A 17,453-nucleotide genomic window follows, 5' to 3' on the forward strand; every position below is an offset into this window, starting at 1 on the left:
TAGGTTAGCTTAAACTTGTCGGGCAGCTATGCTTTTTGGCACCACTGCTTGCTGTTTGATCCCTGCAAACAGCCTCAAGCTTGGTCTGCCATAGGTTTGTTTATTTATGCAGGTGGCTAGATAACAAATCGAACACCTAACTCCAAACCTGGGCAAGATCAGAGTGCGGTGGAGCTGTTCCTTCAGAGAGGAACAAGTCAAGGACTCCAGAGCAGCCGTTTGTGGCTGTGAGATGAGCAGCCAGCATGGCAAGAGAAGCTGGGGTCTCTAGGATGGTGACTGTGGGCAGGGGGAAACACTGACTTTGGAAGCAGCAGCAAATAGTGCCTTGTCTTAAGCAGTCTGTTCCTCTATTGGTATGAAAATAGCAGAGAAAGTATCTGTAAGTAATGAAGATCTTTCAATACAAATAAAATTTCAACAAAATTGGATGGATGTTGTACAGCTTTCATCATGGCAAAATGACAAGGAGAAGGCTTGCAGATGTACTTAGGTCTACTACATAAGCATAGCTGAGAACTGTAGACAAGCTTTTGGCATGAAAATCCTTCTTCAGGTCTGAAATGTATAAAACAGATTGTTTTTTAGAGCGTAATTAGGTATGTTGGAGTCAGACCACCGCTGAATGTAAAGGTAACAGATTCCCACAAAGAATGGATGTTAATAGAGAGGCAGGAGAGACTTGAGGAAAGAAAGAGGGTTAAAAAGCCTGCAGCTTTGCAGACAAAAGTCTCCTAACAGGCCTTCTTATTTGCACAAGTATAGGATGATTTCCCACTTCTATGGGCTGTCACCCCCCTTCTAGTTGTCCTGTATTTCTCACTGGATTTTTTGTTGTATTTGCACATTGCTTTGTTTTGCTGGTTGTCTCTTTGTGCCCCCCACTCTCACCTGCCACAGACCCAAGAGTGTTACTCTTCCTAGCAAGTAGCAGATGCATTTACTAACTTTGCTACAACCTAGCAGTGTTTCCAATTTTCAATTACTCAAACTAGTTGAAGTCCTTGAAGGGAAAAAGTAGGTGAGAATTCAACAGCAGCTACTATTTCACTAGTATGGCAAGCCAAAACATGTAAATAAGTTGAAAACTATTTTGATGAGAAAAAAACAGCACTGCGAAGAGTGTTCAATTCAGCTCCTCAGTCAGGAAGAGCAATACAATGTATTATCAAAGCATGTATGACACAGTGAGAAATAACAGGACGACACACTGAAATTACGGGTACAGTCACCATTTAATTTCAGATGAATCAAGGCTATTGTGCGCCAGCACTCAGGATCCTGTAATCTAGCAATAAACATGCTTTACAAATGCTACAGCCTAAGTGCTGGTCTGTTACAGCCCTAGAAAGCCTGCTAAATAAACTGAGAGGGGCATCAGTTTGTGGCACAATAACAAGGCATACATTTGGAATGAAAAGATAACAGTAATTAAGTATGCATCTCAGTTTATGGAATCTGATCAAATTAGATGCAAAGAATTTTGCTTCTAAATTTTCTAGGCTGCTGGAAAGACTCAGAAATAGTTTGTTGTTGGTGGTGGTTTTTTAATTTTATGGTATCCTTTGTTTGGGGACTTGGCCTGGAAAAATAAAGCACCATAAAAAAGAGCAACTTCCACAGCAAGGCAGAAAATTCTGGCACGTTTTGGATTCTTACGTCTGAGTTGTCAGGATTTAGGATCTGCCAAGGCCTGTGCGTTGTCATGACAGCTGTCTTTACACAGGTTTGCAAGACCGCTGTCACTCTCTGCCTGCACTACATACTTTCAGGAGGCACCTGGGGGGGGGGCACTTAAGAATGCAGTATTTTAACCACATGCCCGCAGACAACTAACTCCTCTTTTCTGTCTGCCATCTGATAGATGATTTAAGCAAGGCTCCCCTCCAACCACAACCCCCTCACCCCCAGTTCACCCCCACAGCCAAGGTCAGGGTAGGGGGACACCCGCCACTCCCGCCGAAAAGGGCAAGACCGAGGAAACCCCCGGTGCTGCCCCAAAGGAGAGTGGAGGAGGCCCCCCAACACCACCCCCTTGTTTAAACACAGCGGCGGCCACAGCTTCGCCGCCTCCCTCTCTCCTCAGCCGCCCCGCAGCGCCCCCTGGCAGCGTCGCCGGCCGCGGCAATGGCGGCCCCCACGGCCCAGGCGTGAGCCCGCCCGCCCGCCGCTGCCGTGAGTGATGTGCCGCTGTGATGGCGGCCGGGGGAGGGGGGCACAAAATGGCGGCGGGGAGGGAGCGCGGGGTGGCTGTGCGCGGAGGGGGGGCTGAAAGGGACGCCAGGCTCTGTGGGGAATTGCGAGTAAAGCACGCAGACATCTGTAAAGGTGGTGGGGACGAGAACGGGGTGGCACCCCGGGGAGAAGCGGTGCAGGAGGTGGTTGCGTGCCTGGTGAGCAAGGAGTCTAGGACACGTAAGGGGATGAACGACTGCAGTAATATTACACAGTCTCTCAATGCGATTAGCAGGACAGTGTTAATGGTAATTATGTTTTAAGTACATATTGCCTGGTTTTAGATGCGAGGCAAATTCATCTAGGGAGCTACAACCAAAACCAATGAAAAACAGCTCAGGCTGCTGTGAAGAAGACTCAGGGACAGGTCTCCCCTAACAGTAGCATCGCCCCTTAAATAACCTTTTCCAGGGGCAGTGCTGCCCAGGGACACCAGCGTGCACTGCCAGCTCCAAAGCAGGTGGGTTTGGGGTGGAAGAGGCAGGGGGTGCCCCACTGCTGCCGATGGGACCAGCACCCAGTCCCTGCGATGTTAAAACAGGCATAGGCCCACAAAACCGCGTGCTACGGGAAAGATAATGGCAGAAGCACAGCTAGAAGAAATTTGAAGAATTAAAGCAGACAAAGCAGATCAGTTACTGTGTCATCCACCCACAAAGAAAACTACAGTCAAGTTTGCCTTTCCATTCTTGTACAACTTGAATGAGTTGTCCTGAGCATATTTTAATAACATCATGAAGGAAATGAATTGCTATTTTTCCTTAAAAATCAAAGCCTTCTAGTCTAAGATTGATCATCCCTAAATGAGACAAGGTCTGCCTGTCCATGCTCCCCCCATATCCCTTTTTATTGAAGCTAACTCCTCTGCCTCCCAGCCCGATTGGCTTTAAGTTATTTACTACCCGCTGATTCACGTGAACTCGTGAAGCACAAGAAGAGAGCATGCAGCATAGGGTGCAAAAGTTGGCTGGATTGCTTCGTTTAGTGCCGTTTTTTGATAAACCGAAGCATCGACACGAGAGTGAGCCTGCCCCCTAGGCCACTTTCACATGCTGGAGCAGTAGCAGGCTGTGACAGCAAGATGGCCCTATTCCACTGCCCCTGCTGCACATCGTGCTGTACGTCTTGTGTCGGGTTTGGGCATCCGCTGGCTTTTTAAAAGTTGTTTTCCAGTGTATCACAGCTTTCCGGGCCTGACATACCCCTCCAGCTGCCCCCCCACGGGGCAAGAGCACCCCTTTCAGCAGAGGGTTACAGCTGCACTTCGATGCAGCATTAATATACACTCAGTCTGTTTTGACACACTTCAACTGAAATTCGAGCAGTAAACTAGTTTCATGGCCTGCAGTAGCCCATGTTAAAGGTTCTTAAATGTGACTGGGGTGTGGTAGAAAAAGATGCATGCATGTTGACGAGAGATAAAATACTGTCCTTTTGGCAGTGTAGTGCTTACAGATCGCTTTGTCTCAGTTAAGACTTGAAAAGAATTACTGGCTTTCACTATCTTTTCTTTGCATTTACTTTGTGTGTTCAATGGAATTTGGCTGGTTTAGGATATTTCAGCAACTCAAATTATTGTTATCTTGAACAAACAATGCAGCAGTTCAAGTTGTTGCATTTATTCCCCTAAGGAAGAAAGGAATTGCATTGAGGGAGTAGGGCAGGAAATGAAGAGGTTAGTCAAAACTTAGTGTCTTTTTGTTACATGAGGTTTAATTTGGACTTCCGTAAGTTGAATGAAAAAACATGGAGAATAGAGATAAGGAGCTTTCAGGATCAGAAAAATAAAACTCAAACCCTTCATTACGATGTTACAGCTTTTTCTAAGTAGTACTTCGCTTTAGCAGTTCTGAAGTTAATGAAGTGTGCATGGATTATTGCTGCATGTATTTTACTTCAAAGCTGGTTATTCCCTAGAAGTCAGAGGCTTTGCATGTCTGTTGATATAGAAAAGTGGCTGAGAAAGTACTAATACAAAACTTCTGGGTTTTGACATAATGCTAGAGGAGCAAAAAAGCAAGTTACATGCTTAACTTTGCAAATCTGACCACAGCATCAGATCAAGCAAGATGAAGAGTTGATGCTGGGTTGTTTTTTGCTACAGTTAAGGTAGCTTTTACTGTTGCTGCTTACACAAAAGGAGAGGAATACACATGCCCTCCACAACAACGTGGCTGTTCCCGCACTTGGCCTTTTGTTTATACCTGGCACAGTCTTGCAGGCACAGGTGAATATGACTGATCTGGTGAACACCAGAGCTCCACTCAAGCATTATTTCACAACAGGTTCTCTTATTTTCTCAGACGACCTTACCTAGGAAGTCTGCAGGACAGCCCTTAGAGCAGCTCTGAGAATCATTTGGTGGCAGCCCTACTTGTGGTTGTTCTGAGAACTGTAACTGATCTTGAGATACTGATCTGAAGGACGCCTACTTCTGCACTGAGACACTTGTCCAACACTCAGCTGCAGAAATGCCCCAGGAGCTAAAGTCAACAACTGATGTGCATGAACACAATATGCCTACATACTCAAGCTGCGGGAAGAGGAAAGAGAGGAAAAAAGGAACTTAGATGGGTTCTTCCATTTTTCTGTAGAGCTGTTAGTGACTCAGTCTAGAATTTAGAGCTGTGATTTAGCATAGCTGGGGAGGTTGCAGAAAAAAAGCCTGTATTGTTTCTCAGTTTCTGTAAGTAAGCAGAAGTTACAGGACCATAAAGCTAATGTGGGAGGTAACCTCTTGAAGATATGGTCTTACATTTGTCTACTCAGCATATCATAAGGATTATAAATGGTTTGACAGTATACTTCTGGAAAACTACCTGATACACAAGAGAACTTGAAATTTTACAAACGGTTGTCAGTTCAGTGTTACATCTTAGTCTTTTCCCTGTTGTGAAATACTTGAAAAATACATCAACTACTTGCTTTTAAGCATATTCCAGGAATGCTTTCTGATATTAGAGCATCTACAGTTAGACAATAGATTACTTTTATGTATTGGGGAGGATAGAGATGTTTTCTTCTTTAAAAACTGTACAGCAGTAACAACGGTTATATTTAAGCCCTTGTCACCTCCAGGGAGGGCAGGGTAATTTGCTTTTCTTTGTATTTACATATTTTCGTTAAATCATTGTACAGCATACCTAAAGCTAAAGCTACATAGTCTTTGTTCCTGGAAATGTCCCAGGATACTTTGCATATGCTCTGTGCATAGCAGATAATTTGGTGTTTTTTTCCCCCCTTCCCCAGTATTTTTACTCATCCCCCCAAAGAAGTTGTTCATGTGCTTAATCACTGTAATATACATAGTGAGGCTAATTATGCTGTAGCTAAAAATGTTTTCTGCCATCTTGTTATAAGGCCCCTCACAGATCAAACTAGAGACACACAAATAGTGAATGTTTTAATTTTTCACATATCTAGATCTATCTGCTTTGAAGAACAGCATTGTAAGCTTCTCCCATTATTAACAAACAGATAGAAGCCTTCCACATCCCTGCGTGCCATGTTCCAGATGCAGATTAACATCATTAACATCAACAGCAGTCTCCCGGTCTGTCTGGCAGGAGGTATTGATCTGTATTTTAGACCTAGTGTAGATGCTCATTTTGATGATGCTAGAACCAGGAGTGTGCTCTTGAAGTAGTATTTGTGTTCAGCACTTTGACTTGACCTTGAAGTTTTCAGATAGACCACCAGAAGCTGCACCTCAGGAGCATGTGTGCCCCCATACCCACCCACTCATGGGTGGGAGAGCTTACAAGAGCAGGCGAGAGCTAGTCCAAACTGACCACACATGACCTATATAGTGGGATACAGTGACCTATATAGAGCCCTCAGTATCAGATATTCTGATTTACAAACCTGTACTATTTCCTGAGGTAGATACAGCCAGCAGTAATTATAAGAGATCAGTCTAGTGTTAAGCTAATTAGAAACTGATCTGTTTGAACTCAACGTGAAGGAAGGCCCATAGGGAACAGGAACACCCATTGGGATGTTTGATCCACAAGAACTCTGACATTTCCAAACATCTTCAGGAAAAGAGGGACTAGCCTAAATGCCAGGGGAGGTTCAGGTTGGAAATTAGGAGGCATTTCTTTCTCAGAAAGAGCAGTCACGCATTGGAATGGGTTGCCCAGGGAGGTGGTAGAGTCACTGTCCCAGGGGGTGTTCAAAGGAGAGGTTGGACGTGGTGCTTAGGGACATGGTTTAGTCGGTGACATTGGTAGCAGGGGGATGTTTGGACCAGAGGATCTTGGAGGTCTTTTCCAACCTTCATGATTCCATAATCTTAGGCCAGTGTTTCCCGGTCTTCACCCTCTGCAGCTGTTTGTATGGTGTTGGTGAATGCCACAAATTGAAGGTGTAAACAAGTGTTGGTACACCAAGAGTTAGACTGCTTGAAAAGACAAGCTCATCTAAACAACATTAGGTTAAAAGTAACATGAAAAATTCACCTGAGGGTGGGAAATGTGTGTAGGGTATTTATGAGCTGGGAGAAGAGAAAATGCTCAGGAATGAAGAGACATTTGTAAGTACAGGGTGAATAGACTGTTTAACAAGATTCCCTGTGGCAGGTTTTAGGTGGAAGGAATGCAAGTCTTGTCAGAGAAAGATTGACAAGAAAACAAGGATTTGTGTCCTGTTTATGGCATAGGAGAACTGTAAAAGCAGCATTAACATTAAGACCAGGCACAGAAATGTTGTAGCTTAGATTAGAGAGCTGCAAGGATCAACTCTGGAAAGCATATATGAAAAGTATAGTAGGTAGAGCAATGAGGCTGGATTAGATGTGCTTAGAAGCAATTCAGCTCCTCTCCATATAGATACTGGTGTTTTTTTTGTTTGGTTGGTTTTGACAGAGATCACTACTAGACTGCTCTTCAACCTACCAGGGAGGGAGGGAGAGTATGAACAAGTACAAGAAAGCCAGGGCTAGCCAGGTAGAAAAAAATGTTAGGGATAAAGTAGATGGACTCAGTGAGGAGAACAAGCCATGAAATATCTTTTTGTTAAGTCTTAAGGGAGGAAAAGGTATTGTCTTAAAAGTTCTCCATGTCTTGTTAGCTTGATATGGATGATGTCACTAAATCTTTGATTCACAACACATCGATCTCATATCATTCTTTTGGCCTCTCCTCTGAATGAGCTCTCTGCAAAGCACAAGTAAGGGTCTTTGGAGGGGCTCTCCTTGGAAGCAGTCTTGCCAAGCAGCAGACAATTACTTTTCCTCTATGCTGCCTTCCCACCATTTTATCACCAGCCCTAGTAAAAGCTAGGCTCGAGAGAAACATTTATCATGTTTGATGGGACTGGTTACCCAGCAAGTATATTATTAATGAGCATTCAGAGGAAAAAGACAGCTTATCTGTCTAAAGTAGTGCCGTGGCACTGTTTTCACATGACTCCAAATGCCAGCCATTTAACTTGTAGTAAAATCCAGCTTTAGGCTGAATTTCTGCCTTGGCCCTTTACCATCATTCCACCTTGGAATTCAGAGGGCTGCAACATGGTTTAGATCATATGCCAAACCAGTCTGATGATTGAGTTTAGATGGAAGAATGATATTGCTTATTCCATTAGGACTGGAAAGCAACTGTCAGCAGATATAACTACAACATGAGCTGCTGTAAGAAGCTTGGGAAAACCTTCTGTTAAATAGAAGGCACACAAGTTATTAGAGCTGCAGTTATCTAAGTTTAATTCTGGCATCCAGGAACGCTTCCTTGGGTTTTATAGAAGATGTACATTAGTGGATACAGCTATACAAGTACACAGGGAGAAAACTAAAAACCTACATGCTTCAGAGCCTGTAGTATAGCTATAAAGATGCAGCATATTAGCACAAGCACATAGTGCATAATATTAGGGATTTTTTTTTTTTAATCATTACATTTGGTCTAGACAACAGCACAGACAGAATGCTCTTTTAGAAGTGCTGGCTTGCTGTAGTACAACATTTCTACATGTAGCATAACTGGTAAAGCCTACACTAAGAGATTATTTACAATAAGTAGTACTTCTAGGATTCCCTATACAGTATAGGAATGTTGAGAAATACTCAACAGAAGCCATAAACCACCATTTATATAAAAACAAGAAACAATTAACAGCTTAATAAGAGCCCCATATACAATAAATAATAAACCCCATTCCTTAATAAACAAAAAAAAACTTTGTTTTATAACACTTTCAGTCTCCTGCCTAAGGGCTATGTAGACTCCAGCTGTAAAATGACTCCTCTCAATGCAGGAAGATCCCAGGTATGTTCTTTCAATTCCTACTGCCTCTTACCTGCTACTATTTATAGCATTTCTCCTTCAAGCTTCCCAGGTGCAAGGCTTCCAGGTGGAAATTGTGCTCTTTAACTCTCCCTCACTTACCTTGAAGTGGTGAGGTGTATGTCTGTCCTGGTAGGCATGAAGGAATAATTCTAAAATACAAATGTTCCGTATTTTGCTTAAAAAAAAAAAAAAAAAAAAAAGTTATTTGAATTTACATTGTCTCATTCTTCATTACAAAATATATGGTGATCTCCACCCTGCTTCCATTTAATTGGAGTTTTGCCAAAAACTTATACAGGTAGCTCAGGTCCAAATTCATTAACAGAATGGAAAGATTTACTCTAAATGTGGGATGTAGTAGAAAAATGTTTTGGAGTTACTTTTACATGGTAAGCATGTCCTAGCTTGATGAGGCTGTTTCTTGAACCTAAACTGTAAACAAAGAGCCACACAAAGTTGCAAACCGGTGTATGGGATGCTGGATACATGCTTAGAAATTATGAGAAAAGCTAATCCTAAAATACAATCTTCACCTCACTGAAGTTGGTGAAAACATTTTCCATGTATTTGACTGGTGTCAGGATTTTATGCTAGGTACTTACTCTCTTACTTTACAGGAGTTAATGCATACTCTGAAAAATGTTTCAGCACTCTTTCTCCTCAGTTCTTCCTGTTCCTCTGTGATAAACTGAGTCTTAAAACACTTTCCTAAACCTTCTTCATATCCATGCCCCCTTTTAAATGAGAAACTCAGTAGATATCCCTCCAGCATTCTGCTTGAGCAACACCATTGGCATCACTTTCACACTGTTAGTCATAATACACACTGGTATGATGTCTTCAATGAGAATTTCAAAGCACTTAGCAAATATTAATTAAGTATTGCGTCTCTGTGAGGTATGTAAGTAATTAATTTTATAAGCCAACGCCATGTAAAGGAGAGAGAAGGGTGGATTCTCACATAAGTGCATAGCCTCTTATTCGTTTACAGTTATTTTCTTCACGGGTGTCTAGACTTGAAGTTCCCAATGCAGGTTTTGTAATGGCCCCAGCAACAGGAATACTTGTGAAGCTGAACTGCAAGACACCTCTCACATTTCCATTATGTGAAAGGATGTTGATTCAACTTTGTAGTAAGGTGGAGTTACAGTAAATCAAGGCACTAGAGAAGACAGGTGAAGAATTTAAGACTTGAGCTTGTAGTGAGGTGGGGGTTGGTCTATTTTCCCACATGCCTGGTGACAGGATGAGGGGGAATGGGCTAAAATTGTGCCAGGGGAGGTTTAGGTTGGATATTAGGAAGAACTTCTTTACTGAAAGGGTTGTTAGACATTGGAACGGGCTGCCCAGGGAAGTGGTGGAGTCACTTTCCCTGGAGGTCTTTAGAAGACATTTAGATGTAGAGCTTAGTGATGTGGTTTAGTGGAGGACTTGTTAGTGTTAGGTCAGAGGTTGAACTAGGTGATCTTGGAGGTCTCTTCCAACCTAGATGATTCTGTGATTCTGAGCTCCAGCCCTGCCTTCAGTTCTTAATAACAGATGTTCCTAATCTTCTGTTGCCCCATGTTTGTTTTTCTACAGATAGAGAAGAACTTTCTGGATGTTGCAGGCTTCTTCTTCCCATACACATTTACCCTTTCTGCCTGGAAATCAAATTTAGGTAGATTTTGAGGACTTCATTAAAAATTCAGGGCTTTCTGGATGCTTGGTAGGTGTAGGAAGCAGACATTCCTGAACTAGTTGCTGCATGCCTGGAAACCGTGGACATAAGGACTGTGAGCATGCTCTGCAGTCACAGAACATGAAGCAGCCTAGCGGGAACAGCTGTCTGTGTGCCGTGCTCTCTTGCCGTGCATAGTAAATCCGAAACTCTTCAGAAACAGCAGACTTGCTGTAAACATGTTGTGTAGCTACTAGGACTGTGCAGTCTGCCTCATACTTTCAGGAGGGAACTATGCAGTTATTTGCATATAGATCATACATCCGCTCGTTCCTGGGTGTGCTGCAGCTGCTGCATATGCACTTTGCTGCCCGTGAAATCCTCTGTAGGCACAGGGGATTCCTACCCCTAACGCTTGCTTCCTTATATCTACACTCTTCCACAGCAACATTGATCAGGACTCATTCCACTTCTTCCTTTGATTTCCCTTTTCCCTCTAATGACAAATACTTGGAGTAATGTAGTACTTCCACGAGACACCCTGAGACAATTTCACAGTTTGCTGCTGCCAAAAGAGAGAGGTGGCAGTTCCCAGTCCCTATGGTCCTGGTCATCCTGATGCTCCCATTGTGTAGGTTCTGGTGTGTGCTGGGTCTTTTGACTTACTAGCCTGGAAGAAAAATAGCAGAAAGGTGGATAGTTTTCTCTGGAATAGTGAGGTAAATCAGCAAGCTAAATGACAAGTGTAAGTTAAAGGACCAGAGGAGTACCAAAGCTTCTTCAAGTGCAGCCAGGAGGCTGGGAAACAGACCATGTGAGAGGCTTATCCTTGCACTTTTGCAACAGTGACATGTTAGATCAGCTTAACTGCCTATGAAGCAGTATTTTGACTTCATTCTTTTACAGAACAGAGTCACTACTGTGCCTCTTTTTCTCTTTGTCATTTAAAGATTTGTCATTCAATTCGGGGAAGTGTCATTCAAATTAGTGTGTGGATTCACAGTTTTCATGGCATCACAGCTTAAGAATCATTTTTTGGAACTGTTATCAGGAATATTCTATGTCATGGTCTTACAGGAAATTGCATATCTTGTGAAAACGGTTTTGAAATTAAACAGACTTTTGAGAAGCTTATGATGGCTGCTACAGAGAGTGTCAAGTCCTTGATATCTTCTTCCCAACACTCTGGAAAATGTATAAATAGGGGGAAAAACAGTTCTTTTTCAACTACGTAACATCAACCCAGATTTGAGGTGGAAGATCAGAAAATGAAATGTGATGAAGTTCTGATTATTCCTTTGGTATTCTCTGAGAAATGATAGAAGACTTCAGCACATTAATAAAGCAGTTTAGGCATCCGTCTGCCACAGTGCTGGAGCAAAGAAGATCAAAAGAACATTCTCATCTTCTTGACACACACACCCAGTGTTTGTTCATTAATGGCATACTTTTAGCGTAGGTTATAACTGTACACATCATACAACAAAGCAGTGCCACGGAGTTTCCCTGTCCATAGGGAACAAAGAGAGCAGAAAAAAGAAAAAAGAAAAAAAAAAAAAGTCCGATTGATTAAAGCGTTCTCAGCAGCTGAGAACATCATTAACTGACACGGTTTGCTGTGAACTTTGAAAGGGTGGGAAGAATAACTGCACTCCACCATCGTTGTTTGACTGTATTGTTCAGTATGAATACCCCACTGATAAAGTAATTCTTGATAAAACACGTTCTAGTTTTCAGAAGTCGTACAATCAAAGCATACACAGTGGGTGGGTGTTGAAGTATCAGTGTTCTGTAAAATAAGCTTGAATTAGCAGTTTTGGCCGCCCATCTGTTCTGGTGAAGGTCTAAGTATATGTATTTTAAACCAAATACAACCCATTTTAGGTTCTGAAGAGAAAAGAGAGACAATCCTTTCCTTAAAGAACAAAGAGCCAAAACACATTGTGTTTGCCCAAATTGTCACTCCATAGGAGTCTCTCCAAATAATTCAACTGGAAAGCAGAAATCATTTGCTTATTCTTTTTGTATTTATAGAAATACATTTCCTCACCTCCAGTTTAGGCAAATCTTGGTTGTAATGAGGCTAACTGGGCAGAGTCCAGATCAAATTCGCTGCTGGCATTGTGGCGTTGACTTAGTGGATGGGCACCTGAAATTAATCTGTCCCTTTCTTCCTGTGAAAGCGAAAGTGTGTTAGCCAGTTGTTTCCAAAGCATGCAGAGTAATATGCCTTTGGATTGTACACAGCTAATCCTCTTTATACTTTGCTGACTGTAACCTGCTTAGTCTTACATGAAATGTATTCTCCGACTTTTTGTGAGCCTGATCCAAAGTCTGTTGAAGTCAGTGGAAAGAGTCCAGATTTTTTCCAGTAGTTTTGGAGCAGACTCCATGTGAACAGCTGGTCTACTACTGAGTCTTCTAGTTGAAAGACGAAGAAAATAAGCAGTACCAAACCGCACTGGACTCAGCGTTGTATTACAGGTACAAATGAAAGTAATGTGAAACTCGTAAAACCAGACTGGACACAACACTCAAACATGCTGCAGAGAGCAGTCTACTGCTAGCAGGGGAATAAGTCAGATACTTAATAATTTCTTTTCCATAGCTTTTACTTTTCCACATATTCTGTAACGTAACAGAACTTTTTTTTTTTCTTTTTTCTTTTTTTTTTTTCCCTAGGCACATAGTTGCCAGACAGCAGCACTGGAATGAGAACACATGTAGTGTTTGCTTTTATCTTACTTTACAAAAAAGAAGTATGAATACCTTGTGTTATTCCAAGTATAAAATTACAGGTGTCAAATCATTTGGTGTTTTACGTGCTGTGCCAGAAAAGTAATCCAGTAAAAATAGCTATGTCCTGTCAAAACTGAGCAGTTACTATTGTTATTACAGTTCCTTACTTGCACGGCTCCAGCAGTGTAAGATTGTACAAGACAAGTGTAAGACCAGCAATAAACTTGCCTGGAATCACCCAGAACATAGAAAGTCAGGGGGATGGAAACCAGATGAAAGTGAAGGTCCAGTGTAAGAATCTGCCTGGTCTGCTTTACAATGGTTTGAACTATAAATGCCATTAAGCAAAAAGTGTTCGGCATCTTATGGAGTTATTCTTACACAGAGACCACAAAGACTTAAACCAGAAGGTGATTTGTGCTTGGATCTGTATAAGTACATGGTCAACCCTCTATCCTAAGAAGCGTACCATTTGAAGAGGAGAAAAACACTTATCTGGAAAGGGGAAATTTTTTGTTGCATCTCCATGTTACAAGTGAGGGTGCAAAACAGAGATTAAAATGGCTTGACAAGGTTAGACTGTGGCTGTGCTGGCCATGGCAGGGAAGCCCTTGGTACAATCAGATACTTTAAAAAGTGAGGCCATCCTTACAAAGCTGAGTAAGCCTTCAGGAAGAAGCTTGCTGTGGACTTGAACCAAGGCAGGAGGTACCAAAACAGGACACAGCACTGCACAACACAGGTTTTTGCTATGTGAGTTTCCCCGCAGTAGAGCATGAAGAGCCACACGGTACATGCAGCTGCCGGAAATCAAGTTAATACTTTTATTGTCTGCTCCACAAAGGCGGGGTCTAAAGAAAATCTATTTAGTAGATTATTTCCCTGAAGGGGTCAGAAGAATCACTGCATTCAACACTTCTTTTTTTCTGGCCCCTGGAGCTGCAATGAAGCCTGGCCAGAGATAGCCTGGTTTGCTAAAATGGGGACACACCGCTTCTGTCAGTATAGATGTTAAGAAGCTTATTAAAGGACACAGCAACTGACAAGTGAATCTTTAATCCCTGCTAAATCCCCTAAGTTTATGATCAGTTTAAAGCATTTCATTTAAAAAAGAAACTTTTACTCATCATTTCATGTGTGTTAATCAGAATTCATTTTACTTGTAATTTTTAGAGTGAATTTTGGCTGTCTTAAAAAACACTCCCCAAAACCCTGCTCTCTTTCCCTGTTTCTTAAAAATCACAAGAGTTGTGTTCATTGTCCACACTGGTATTTTAAGTGGCACGTGGAGTGTGGCAGGTGACATAGCACACAGCTGAACAGCAGGCCAAATCCTGATGCTGTAGGCTACCGTAGTGTTAAAATATCAGAATCTACAGGGGCACTAAAGCTTGCATGTCCTGACTGAGATACAAGTAAGGGTTAACCGTCACGTGGTGATTTACTGAAAAACTTTTAATGTACTTGCTCATTTTCTCTTTGCAAACCACATGATCACGCTGAGTGTATCTCATGCTGAAATGAGTAAGGCTTTTTGAGGTTCCTTTTTCATACAAGTATCATTCCTATTACTTTGTGGAAAGACTGCACCATAAAAATCAGGGCAGGCTATATAGGATAAATTGTGGGTTTGGGGGTTGTTGTTTTTTTTTTTTTTTTTTTTTTCCCTCTCTCTTTTTTTTTTTTCAATTTCTGAAGAAAATAACACTACATTAAGTCCATCAGTCAGTGGATCAAAGGATGGAAGTAGTGTACCTCAGTATGCTGTAACGTGAGCTATTTGTTCAATAGTTAGCTCTAGTTTACCAACATGACTATTCATTCTAAAATAAGCACTCTGGCAGTGTTTGCTCCCAGGCAAATACTTGCTCTACTGCAGTTCTTTCTCAGCTCAGCTGCCTCTGATCCCCTTTGCAAGTGCCGAAGTTGTTAGCCTTTGTAGTCATGAGAGTTAATTACCACTCATTTGGGTCCCTTTTCTGCATGGCCAAAACCTTTCATGTCCTTTACATGGGACAGAGTGGAAAGCCTAGCCCTCTTTCAGGCACGGTTCCTTATGCAATGTATGATTAATAGTTGCCAAGAAGTGCTCGGCCGCGTGGGCACCGGCAGGTTGCGGCTGTGTGGCTGCCTGGGGAGTTTGGTAGCAGGGCGGGCAGAGCACGGAGCATCTGATGGTGGAAATCGGTGCCAGGGCCCACCAGGAGATGGGCCTGGGTAGGTTGGGCCACCGGGGAGGTGGTGGCCAGAAGTGGCATTTGGGGATGGATGGGATGGGCCCGCTGGGCATGGGGGCTGCATGTGTGGAGGATGCAGCTACTAGGCCCCGTACGGGGCAGTGAGGAAGAAGATGGCTCTGGCTGGAGCAGCTCGGGTAGCTGCTCTTCTCAGCTTGGCTCTTCGGTCTTGGGCTGGGCTCTCTTAGCTTTGGGAGTGGTTGTGGTAGCCATAAAGGAGCACAGACTGTTGTTTGGCTTTCATATCAGTCCAAGGAAACTAGATTTATCTGCCAGGCTAAAAGAGTTGCCCTCACCAAAGTGGATTTTCACCCACAGTGCTCTTTAGAGGTTGTGGCCTGCAATAGCAGGAAGATCGGCAGAGACCACATACTTCTACCATCTCTAATCTCTGGGGCTTCTTACTTGAAATATGCTTTTCCTTTTCAGCTAAATAAACCATAGCAAAAAGCCTTTCACTGTGTGCTGAAATATTCTCAAGTGCTCTTGTTTCCAAGGGTGACTTTACTGGGGGCAGCAATGCAGTCTCAGAACAGAGCTCTTACGTGTCCCAATTACAGATTTACTTCCCGTGTCGCTGACAGCTTCATTTGTGAAAGAAAAAAGGACAAAATAGCAAAACAAAACTCAACCCACAGCCTGTGCAAGAGAGAAGAACACAGACTTGCTGTGCTGTAGAGGAAGTGTCAAACAGAAATAACATTCCGAAGGGGGAAAGTTTTTAGTCTTCATGTACATGATAAAAATCCTTTTACAAGAGTAAGTCGCGTAACTGTAACTATTTTTAAGCTTTAGAAGTTTCCTGTTTAATACCTGTGGGATAAGTCTGTGTAGCTAACTGGAGGCCAAATTTAACCTTGGACCATTGAAATCTGTTGACCTGTGGTTTGGTACAGAGCTAGCCATTTTTTTTTTTGTTTTGTTTTGTTTTGCTTTTCATTTTTCTTCTTTCTCTCTTTCTCTCTTTCTCTCTTTCTCTTTCTTTCTCTCTCTCTCTCTCTCTTTCTCTCTTTCTCTTTCTTTTCTTTCTCTCTTTCTTTCTCTTTCTTTTCTTTTCCTGCTTTGAAATAAGGTGTATCTGGCAAACCTCTACCCACCCCCAAAAAATTTTAAATGTCACATGATTGACTGTGCTGGGCCTGTTTTACTTATCTGCCTAGTTTTGCAAAGCAGCCAGATACTGAGAGGAAAATGTTGCTTAATTAAGCAGATGTCAGAAACCCACCATGATGCTTTTATACAAGACTGATAGGTACTAAGAGGACAGTAAATGCATGTGTAACTCCAGAGCCATTTCATCTGGTTTGAGACTAAGCAGCAGTTGCGGAAAGAGAAGGCTGAACTGGGGTGTTCTGCTGTTGAACAAACAATTTTATTTCTAAAACAACATCTCATGGCAATGCACTGCAGGGCTCATGATTCATAAAGCCAGTCACGCACTGAAGGGAGCTATGTCTTGGTTTGTGGCTTATAAAAACAGGAGTTTGCTAATAAATGTGTTCTTCAGAATGACAGCCCAGCACATTCTTGAAAGTGGACTTCTTGGCTTTGTCTTCAACAGTAGCCACCTATGATTACTGCACAGTGCTTTTATGATAGATGAGACAGCTTCCTCCTGGCCACTTATTTATGTCACCATTAAATGGCAAAAAAGAATCAGGGTGACCCAGCCTAAAAGGGGTAAAGCAAACAGCAGGGCCCTGCCATTGACAAAGCAAACTTGCTTTAAGCGCATTCTCTAGATAGTCTGAGTCATCGGTCTTCAAATATGTTTATTCTCTTCTTCCTTCTTCCCTCTTTCCCCAAGCTGTATTACAAAGCAGTGCTTTGACTGGAACCTGGGGGTGTATTACAGAGAGGGGGGTCCCAGCTGTGTGTTCCTCTCCCTGTCATCTACTCCTTCCTTAATGCTGGGAATTTGTTTTAAATCCAGTCCTGAGAGGGAAAAAAATGCTCCCTGGTTCTGAAATGGAATGAGTCAAACATACTTCTAAAATGACAAGTGATTTCTGACAAGAGGATCTGAGGCCTGTAAGGACAGATCCTTGTGCCGCAATGTATTGGGTTTATGTGGCAAATAGTGAGCATCCACAGCACCCAAACTGAATATGGCCACCCAAATGGCTGTGTTTAAAGCTAAGTAGTACAGGTGAGCAGGTGTATTTTGGTAAGTATGAAGAAAGACACAGAGAAACTGATTTTCCAGACATACTAATCCTGGAGGCATTGCTTGGTTATTCACAGTGCACAACTTTTTCTAATGTCAGCCAAATACACAGTTCTGGGGATGAACTT

The 17,453-nt window shown here is 42.5% G+C and overlaps 1 protein-coding gene and 2 long non-coding RNA genes across 3 annotated transcripts in view; all 3 read left to right on the plus strand.

Moving 5' to 3' along the window:
- Positions 1 to 1,959: 1,959 nt before the first annotated feature.
- Positions 1,960 to 17,453, plus strand: part of LOC118162649 (cytochrome c oxidase assembly factor 1 homolog) — a 53,722-nt gene continuing 38,228 nt past the window's right edge. Inside the window, exon 1 of the mRNA XM_035318962.1 lies at positions 1,960 to 2,175. The gene's annotated coding sequence lies outside the window, so the exon portion shown is untranslated. The remainder of the gene's footprint in view (positions 2,176 to 17,453) is intronic.
- LOC118162650 lies at positions 3,899 to 8,334 on the plus strand. The gene is made up of 2 exons (XR_004748551.1): positions 3,899 to 4,344; positions 4,539 to 8,334. It is a non-coding gene; the product is annotated as an uncharacterized LOC118162650 (long non-coding RNA).
- LOC118162651 lies at positions 8,747 to 10,861 on the plus strand. The gene is made up of 2 exons (XR_004748552.1): positions 8,747 to 9,721; positions 10,037 to 10,861. It is a non-coding gene; the product is annotated as an uncharacterized LOC118162651 (long non-coding RNA).

This window comes from Oxyura jamaicensis, chromosome 2 (genome assembly GCF_011077185.1).
Source record: "Oxyura jamaicensis isolate SHBP4307 breed ruddy duck chromosome 2, BPBGC_Ojam_1.0, whole genome shotgun sequence".
NCBI lineage: Eukaryota > Metazoa > Chordata > Aves > Anseriformes > Anatidae > Oxyura > Oxyura jamaicensis.